The 8,753-nt window shown below is 46.9% G+C and overlaps 1 long non-coding RNA gene across 1 annotated transcript; it reads left to right on the top strand.

Moving 5' to 3' along the window:
• Window positions 1-934: 934 nt before the first annotated feature.
• LOC126161907 (uncharacterized) lies at window positions 935-7,797 on the top strand. Its single transcript, XR_007534971.1, has 3 exons — window positions 935-1,063; window positions 1,200-1,437; window positions 7,689-7,797. It is a non-coding gene; the product is annotated as an uncharacterized LOC126161907 (long non-coding RNA).
• Window positions 7,798-8,753: the final 956 nt, after the last annotated feature.

Raw genomic sequence — 8,753 nt, 5'->3', positions numbered from 1 at the left:
CCTCAGATGTTAAGTCCCATAGTGCTCAGAGCCATTAACATAGATCTTCATTACTCATGGCATTTCGCCGATTTCCATAAAAGTTCCAGCATGGTGTGCATGTCACATGTCTGAAGGAACAGTCACCACACATATAATTCAGAAGACGAGAGCCAGTCATCCTTTCAGTGCATACTATGCAGTGTCCTTCAGACGTGCATGCATCTCTAAACGCAATGCATAGTACACCGTAAAACGCAGGCACTGCAAACAGAAATCCTTAAGCAAAGACATCCGTCTGCTGTGCAGAGCTGTTCAGTGGGTTGCTTATCTACATGCGCGTAGTAATTCGATGAGGCTAAATGGAGCGGATGATTCGTCTACATGTTCTGAAAGGATTACCCCTACTGATCTCCTTTATAACTGTACCGCAGCGCGTATTCTGAATATAAACGGAGAGATATTGTATCGACTGGTATGTGTCATTATTTTCTATGTATTGTAGTTTTCGTAAATAAGTCGTTTGAAGCCCTGGTGGTATTTACGAATAAGCAGGGCCACTTTAAGGCTGAAGAGACACAAATCGATGCTTGGGGCACCAAGCTAACAGGCGAGCCAAAGGAGCCATTACTGTAACATTTCTATACAGGCCGTGTCACAATTAATAGTGGCCACTGGGGCGTCAAGCAGAAAGGAGTTTCCAAGTGTAAGATTTGTGTACAGTGCGTATTACAATTAGTAACAAAAACTGGCACAGGTGAAACTATACGATGGGAAAGGAGGAAGGGAAAAAGATAGAAAAGTGTTCTATAACTGGCCATGGGAATAACTCTTTGTACTGTATTTCGTGAAGTAAAATATTCTAGTGATGTTCGAGAACTGCACTTTATGGATAGGAGTGTACAGTGTGCTCTAGCGTGCAGAAAACCTCAAAGCAGGTTGCGGGTGCCCGCAGGTGGTTCCTGCTCGTCCAGCCGGTTCGACCCATGCGCCTCTAGCCCCTGCGTGGGCGGCTCGACTTGTGAGTCGCTGCCTCGGGGTGGCTTCTTCTGCAACTGCAGCCGCGGGGCCGCCTGCGACACGGGTACGTACTGTGTGTGTGTATGTGTGTGTGTGTGTGTGTGTGTGTGTGTGTGTGCCTGCGTGCGTGCGTGACTTCTACAAAAGGCTGCCTGTATGGCCATGGGGGCCTGGGGACTGATACGTCCTTCCTTTCGCAGAGGGCAGCGCGTTCGTGGCAGCGCTCGACGGCAGTTCTTCGCTGGAGCTGGCGTGGCCCGAGGGCGCTGGAGCGGCGCTGTCCCTCGAGTTATGGTTCCTCGCAGAGCAGCCGGACGGCGTGCTTCTGTCTGCTGGAGGGGGAGGACGAGGTGGAGGCGGAGACTTCCTGTGGTTGGCGCTCGTCGGCGGCCGCCTTCAGCTGCGCTTCAACCTGGGCAGCGGCGCCGCCACCGTCACGTGCGTCTCGCGCTATCGTTCAGTTTCTCTCAGTTTAACAGCAAAATCTGTAACAACTTAATTTCTGGTTTGCTCCCCGTGTTGAAACTTGGTTATATTGTTTCTTTTCCTCAGTTCAAAATAAAATACGAAATTTGTCCAATGAAAATGAGACTATTTTTCGTAAGTACCACAAAAGTGATCGATCTACCATCGACTCTAACAACGTTACCTCTGCCAGGAGCAAAGCTTTCGTGATATCAGCCATTCCCTTTCAGCAGAATTCTGAAAATAGCTTCAGACGATTCCGATAATTACGACGGTAAAAAAGGGATAGCAACGCAGTGGAAACAAGCTTTGCGCACTATTGAAGTAGAATACTTAAGAAAGGGTAATTTTCGTAGAGGGGAGTCTATGACGCACTGTGCCGGAAGTTTCCATTCATATAATGAATTTAAACATGAAAGAGAGAGGGAATAATTTCCATTACTGGGCCACTAGCACTCCCTAGTTCGATTTATCACGCTATCCTCAGTGCTGTGCACACCCTAAACTATCGTGATACAACCTAAGTGGACTTCCTGATGCATCGCTTAGGAAAACACTGTGGTAGTTGCTCTGAAAAAGACAAAGACAGAATCCTTCCCCTCCCGAATCCGAGGTTGTTCTCCTTCCCTCATAACCTCATCATCTTTGTTATGTTAGTCAAGCAGATCCAGAACTGTCTGACCTTCTCTTAGCTATAGCCCGAGACCATTCCCACACGTTATCCGTTGATCAGCTTTCCATTTCCGCATTTCATCTACAAGCACCGCAGCACCCAAGCCAAGTGGGTCAGGTGTGACAGGCGTGGATGGTCTCCCCGACCGCTGCAAATAGTGGAGCTCCGCCGAACCGCCTTCTGATGACCTCACCCTCCGTGCCCAGCGAGTAACTGCTTCTGCCGACAGCAGATGCTCCATAGACTTTGCACAAGGGTTTGTGAATCTTCCCCACAGTTTCTTTTTCTGCAGTGAGAAATTCAATGATGGCACGTTGCTTGTAACGTACATAACCTACAAACGCCATTTTGAAACTGTCCTGCAGCTACGCTTACTGTCGGAAGTGACGGAAACTTGGCGCGGATACTTAGGAGACTTCCAATAATACATACGTAATGTTTCACATTTGTAGCATTGTTTTCGGCTGAGAAAAAGAATGAGGTGCATTACTTTCTGGACAACCCTCGTAACAAAATTAACACACGCAATATAGCGTGGGAACAAATAGCTAAATATTATGATCTAAGGATTAGATTTACGTATTAGCTACTCGCCTTCCTACAGTACCACTCAGTTTTTAACAATATAAGGAGAGACAAGTAAAAATTCCTGGTACCTCGTCATAGATCAGAGACTTACAATAAGTGAACGCAATACTGCTGCATTTGCAAGAAGTAGAAAATTTTTGGGCTTATAGTCAGCACTACCGAGCTCAATACACTGAAGGGCCAAAGAAACTGATACACCCGCCTAATATCGTGTAGGGCCCCCGCGAACACGCAGAAGTGTCGCAACAATAAGTGGCATGGGTTCGACTAATGTGTGTTGTGTTGGAGGGAACTGACATCATGAATCCTGCACAACTGTACATAAATCCGTAAGAGTACGTGGGGGGTGGAGATCTCTTCTGATCAGCACGTTGCTAGGCATCCCAGATACGCTCTGTAATGTTCATGTCTGGGGAGTTTGATGACCAGTGGAAGTGCTTAAACTCAGAAGTGTGTTCCTGGAGCTACTCTGTAGCAATTCTGGACGTATGAGGTGTCGCATTGTACTGCTGGAATTGCCCAAGTCAGTCGGAATACACAATGGACATGAATGCTTACGTACGTGTCAACTTTCAGAGTCATAGCTAGACGTATCAGAAGTCCCATATCAGTCCAGTTGCACACGTGTCACACCATTACAGAGCATCCACCAGCTTGAACCGTCCCTTGCTGAAATGCTGGCTCCATGGGCTCATGACGTTGTCTCCATGCCCGTACACGTCCATCCGCTCGATACAAATTGAAACAAGACTCGTTCGACCAGGCAACATGTTTCCAGTCATCAATAGTCCAATGTCGGTGTTTACGGGTCTAGGCGAGGCGTAAAGCTTTGCATCGTACAGTCATCAAGCGTACGCGAGTGGGACTTTGCTTCTGCAAGCCCATATCGATGACGTTCGCACGTAGACACTTGTTGATAGCACAGCATTGAAATCCGCAACAATTTGCGGAAGGGTTGCACTTCTGTCACGTTGAACGATTCTCTTCGGTCGTCGTTGGTCCCGTTCTCGCAGGATCTTCTTCTGGCATTAGCGACTTCGGAGATTTGATGTTTTACCGGATGCCCGATATTCACGGTACATTCGTGAAATGGTCGTACAGGAAAATCCCCACTTCATCGCTACCTCGGAGATACTGTGTCTCACCGCTTATGTGCCGACTATAGTACTACTTTCAAACTCACTTAAATCTTGATAATTTGTCGTTGTAGCAGCAGTAACAGATCTAACAACTGCGCCAGTCTTATATAGGCGTTGCCGACGGCAGCGCCATATCGCCTGCTTACATATCTCTGTATTTGAAAACACTTGCCTATACCAGTTTCTTTGGCGCCTCAGTGTGAAGGTATCCCATTAATGGCTTAGGGAGTCCAGGCTGGGCCAACTCGATACAGGGCATCCCTTAGATTGTAGGTGGACTGTCAAAAGTCACACGAAAACTTTACACTGTCCACAACGGCAAAATTTACTGAATGAGGAATGAAGGGAGGAAGGAAGATTGAGTTTAACGTCTCATCGACGTCGAAGTCGTTAGAAACGGAGCACAAGCTCGGACTGTGCCGCGGGTGTGGTAGCAAATCGCCGTGTTCTTTCAAAGGAACCATCCCGGCATTTGGATAGAGTGATTTAAGGAAATCACGGAAAATCTGAATCTGGATGCCCGGACGCGAGTTTGGACCGTCGTCCTCCCGAATGCGAGTTCAGTATACAAACCTCCGCGCCATCTCGCTCGGTACTGAAAATAAGGTCGTATGTCCTTATTCACTTGTCACAACCAGGGACCAACACAGTAAAGAGAAAGCTTGTAATTAGAAGGAAGGTTTTCCACTGGCAGCCGAATGTTGTCAGACAGATCAAGTTATTTAAACTGCGAGATGATAATAGCGGGTATAGAATTCTCACAGCGGTCCGCCCATTACTCAAGTTAGCACGCGGCCGGTATAACGAGTCGTAATTGCAGTTAGAACAGTGCTGCTGGACTGCTACATATAAGCAACCACTTTTAAAGCTTCGCACCGGGTATTAATGGAGGGATGTAAAAATGCAGATCGCGGTCCAAATGCCGCACGTAGACTAGGTCTGTGGCACAGACGACGCGCTTACGAAAGCCCAGAGAAACAGGTCGATCCGCGACACGGCTCAGCGACATTCACCTTTTTATCCGCTGCTATGAACGGTGAGGATTGCACGTGATAAAGTGAGCTGGAATAGCCTAGAAAAGACTATATTTCAAACGATAACAATTTGGAAGTGATTGGAAACAGGTTGAATGCATCGAGGCCAAACGAGAAACTGAAATAAACTGCTAGAAGATGGCCTTGCTATCCTATGTTAACAGCATCTTGGGAATAGAGAGTGTTCGACTGATACATATTTTCTGAACCCCTGCCGGCTATCTTCAAAATACACCTTTTGGGCTGCAAAAAACTCAAAGCCTCGCTTCGTGAGACTGAAGTGTGTCGCTTTCGCTTTGGAAAAGATAGATCTTACATCGGACACTAGAAGCATCGAGTTTTCCAGGTGTCGTGGGGCGTATGTATTACCACAGAAAGCATTACGTGCACTATGGAGCATAGTTTAACGTAGATACGCGATATGGACTTTAAACAATCGTCCGTTTCCTCTTCTGCTGCGGGACGGTATAATTGAGGAAGTGAGTTATGTATAATTTTCATGTCTTTAGGCGGGTCAAGAGGTTTCTTCTCAGCACAACTTAACAAGTCTCTCGGGAAACTAGCAGGTCGCGCGCTGCGCCGGACGCATCAGTTGTAGCTGTAGCGGCCCTGGACAGCCACCCACGCAAGCGGGGCGCTGCCACCGCCTGGAAACGCTGTCTGAGGGAACCACCGTCGCATCGCAGGTGCTTACATAACGCAGCATGGTAAAAACGCCTCGGCCAGGCACAGGGATGACACTGATAACAAAGAAATTTGGCTTTCATTAAGATTGTAAGCGTCGAAAAATGACTTAAATTAAGCGTCAGCTTGATCTAAAGAATAATTTTTATTTGTATAACTTATTAATGCGGCCGTGTTGCGCGTGTTTCATTCAGATTGATGAATCAGAGCACCGTATTACAAAATTCTTCGCTTTGCTGAGTTTATCGCCAACGCAAATTCGTACAGAGTAGCTGAACATTAGTGAGACAGCTTCTTTATTTTGAAAACTTTAGGAGCTGACCGTACTTCTCTTGAAGTAAATTCACATCGAGTACGTCTGAAACTGCAACCACAGAAGAAAAGAGGTGAAAAGTTCTTATTATAATATTGGGTAATCGGTGATTGTTATCCACAAGTACACGAGGGGAAAGCGTGCCGCGTGGAGTGGCCGTGCGGCTAGAGGCGCCATGTCACGGACCACGCGGCCCCTCCCGCCGGAGGTTCGAGACCTCCCTCGGGCATGGGTGTGTGAGTTTGTCCTTAGGATAATTTAGGTTAAGTAGTGTGTAAGCTTAGGGACTGATGACCTTAGCAGTTAAGTCCCATAGGATTTCACACACATTTCAACATTTTGCAAAGCGAGCGGTTCAAAAAAATGGTTCAAATGGCTCTGAGCACTATGGGACTTAACATCTCAGGTCATCAGCCCTCTAGAACTTAGAACTACATAAAACTAACTAACCTAAGGACATCAAACGTAACCATGCCCGAGGCAGGATTCGAACCTGCGACCGTAGCGGTCGCGCGGTTCCAGACTGAAGCGCCTAGAACCGCTCGGCCACCAGCGGCCGGCGTGTGCGGTTCAATTTACATAAATAATTAATTATGTCAAAGCTGTCTGCATAATGAGTACCATGTTTCTTGTCTGTTGGCTGAATGCAAACGCGGAAATGAATTTCGATGTAGTGTTTGGTGAATTTTAATAACAATGCAACAGTTTTTATGCTTCAACCTGCTACCGTGTATCGCCACCAGAAAGCAAAGCAGTAGGTGTAAACCTGCGGTTCTGCTCTGAAAGAAAAAGTGAGCCTTCACATTAATTGCTTTGGCCCGCATCTCGTGGTCGTGCGGTAGCGTTCTCGCTTCCCACGCCCGGGTTCCCGGGTTCGATTCCCGGCAGGGTCAGGGATTTTCTCTGCCTCGTGATGGCTGGGTGTTGTGTGCTGTCCTTAGGTTAGTTAGGTTTAAGTAGTTCTAAGTTCTAGGGGACTTATGACCACAGCAGTTGAGTCCCATAGTGCTCAGAGCCATTTGAACCATTAATTGCTGGGGAATATTCCACCAGTCTTCTGAACGCTTGGAAGAAAGCTACGTCAATTGCAAAGCCAAAATGAAGTAATCTTTTACGAGGAACTGCACATATTCTGACACGGCCTTGTCATTGTTAATAACTAACAGAGATGGCGAATGACTTGCTGGCTGATCTATCCTAAACACCAGATTTTGTGGCATCCTACGTGCAATTATTCCCACATATGAAACCATCTCCAACGAAGTTGTAAATACAATCTACTTCCTGGGAAAATGTTAAACCAAGTTCATTAAATTAAATGGAAAAATTGGTCCGGTTTAGCTAAAAACATAATCCTTCCCTATGAAGTCCTATAATTTCTTCTGCATGCCGGAAGTGGATGCAGTGGCAATTTAACAGAATACAAGAAAGAAATTTCTTGTCGAAACATCGCTACCCTCTTTCACGTGCTTATAAACCGAAAACACGGTTTTCTATCAGCCTTTTTATTTTGTAATGTAGAGGAGATACTAGAGCGATCAGAGGCGATAAGCTTCTTTGTTAACAGTATTATGCGTACTTGAGCAGTTTACAATATGATTTCAAACAATAATCTTTCATAGTTCTAGGTGTTAGCAAAGCGTTGTTGGACCCAGACGTAAACTCCTCAACAACCAGAAATATACTTATACAGGGATGCGTGTGTAATCCATCTTACATGCGCCCTCAGTGATGTTGTTGGTCTCGGCTCTTCTTGATATAAGCATGTGAGTATTTTTGTGTGGTGTTTGCAGGTCCCCGCAGAGGGCAGAGCTCGGCCGCTGGCAGCGCGCTCTGGTGAGTCGCGCAGGGCGCAGGGCGTGGCTGCGGCTGGGCGAGGAGGAAGGGCTGCTGGCCGCGGGGGAGGCGCCGCCCCCACTCGCCAGACTCGACCTGCGCAGCCCGCTGCTGCTGGGGTGAGTTCAGTACTCTGCTCCTCATCTCTTGTGCTTACATCTTATACAGGATATTAGAGATGCAGATACTGTCTACATCTACATCTACATTTATACTCCGCAAGCCACCCAACGGTGTGTGGCGGAGGGAACTTTACGTGCCACTGTCATTACCTCCCTTTTCTGTTCCAGCCGCGTATGGTTCGCGGGAAGAACGACTGCCGGAAAGCCTCCGTGCGCGCTCGAATCTCTCTGATTTTACATTCGTGATCTCCTCGGGAGGTATAAGTAGGGGGAAGCAATATATTCGATACCTCATCCAGAAACGCACGCTCTCGAAACCTGGCGTGCAAGCTACAGCGCGATGCACAGCGTCTCTCTTGCAGAGTCTGCCACTTGAGTTTGCTAAACATCTCCGTAACGCTATCACGGTTACCAAATAACCCTGTGACGAAACGAGCCGCTCTTCTAAATCGTTCCGCACGCATACTCCCAGATATTTTACAGAAGTAACTGCTACCAGTGTTTGTTCCGCTATCATATAATCATACAATAAAGGATCCTTCTTTCTATGTATTCGCAATACATTACATTTGTCTATGTTAAGGGTCAGTTGCCACTCCCTGCACCAAGTGCCTATCCGCTGCAGATCTTCCTGCATTTCGCTACAATTTTCTAATGCTGCAACTTCTCTGTATACTACAGCATCATCCGCGAAAAGCCGCATGGAACTTCCGACACTATCTACTAGGTCATTTATGTATATTGTGAAAAGCAATGGTCCCATAACACTCCCCTGTGGCACGCCAGAGGTTACTTTAACGTCTGTAGACGTCTCTCCATTGATAACAACATGCTGTGTTCTGTTTGCTAAAAACTCTTCAATCCAGCCACACAGCTGGTCTGATATTCCGTAGGCTCTTA

Source organism: Schistocerca cancellata, chromosome 2 (genome assembly GCF_023864275.1).
Source record: "Schistocerca cancellata isolate TAMUIC-IGC-003103 chromosome 2, iqSchCanc2.1, whole genome shotgun sequence".
NCBI classification, from domain to species: domain Eukaryota; kingdom Metazoa; phylum Arthropoda; class Insecta; order Orthoptera; family Acrididae; genus Schistocerca; species Schistocerca cancellata.
This window is presented reverse-complemented; position numbering and strand designations above follow the sequence as displayed.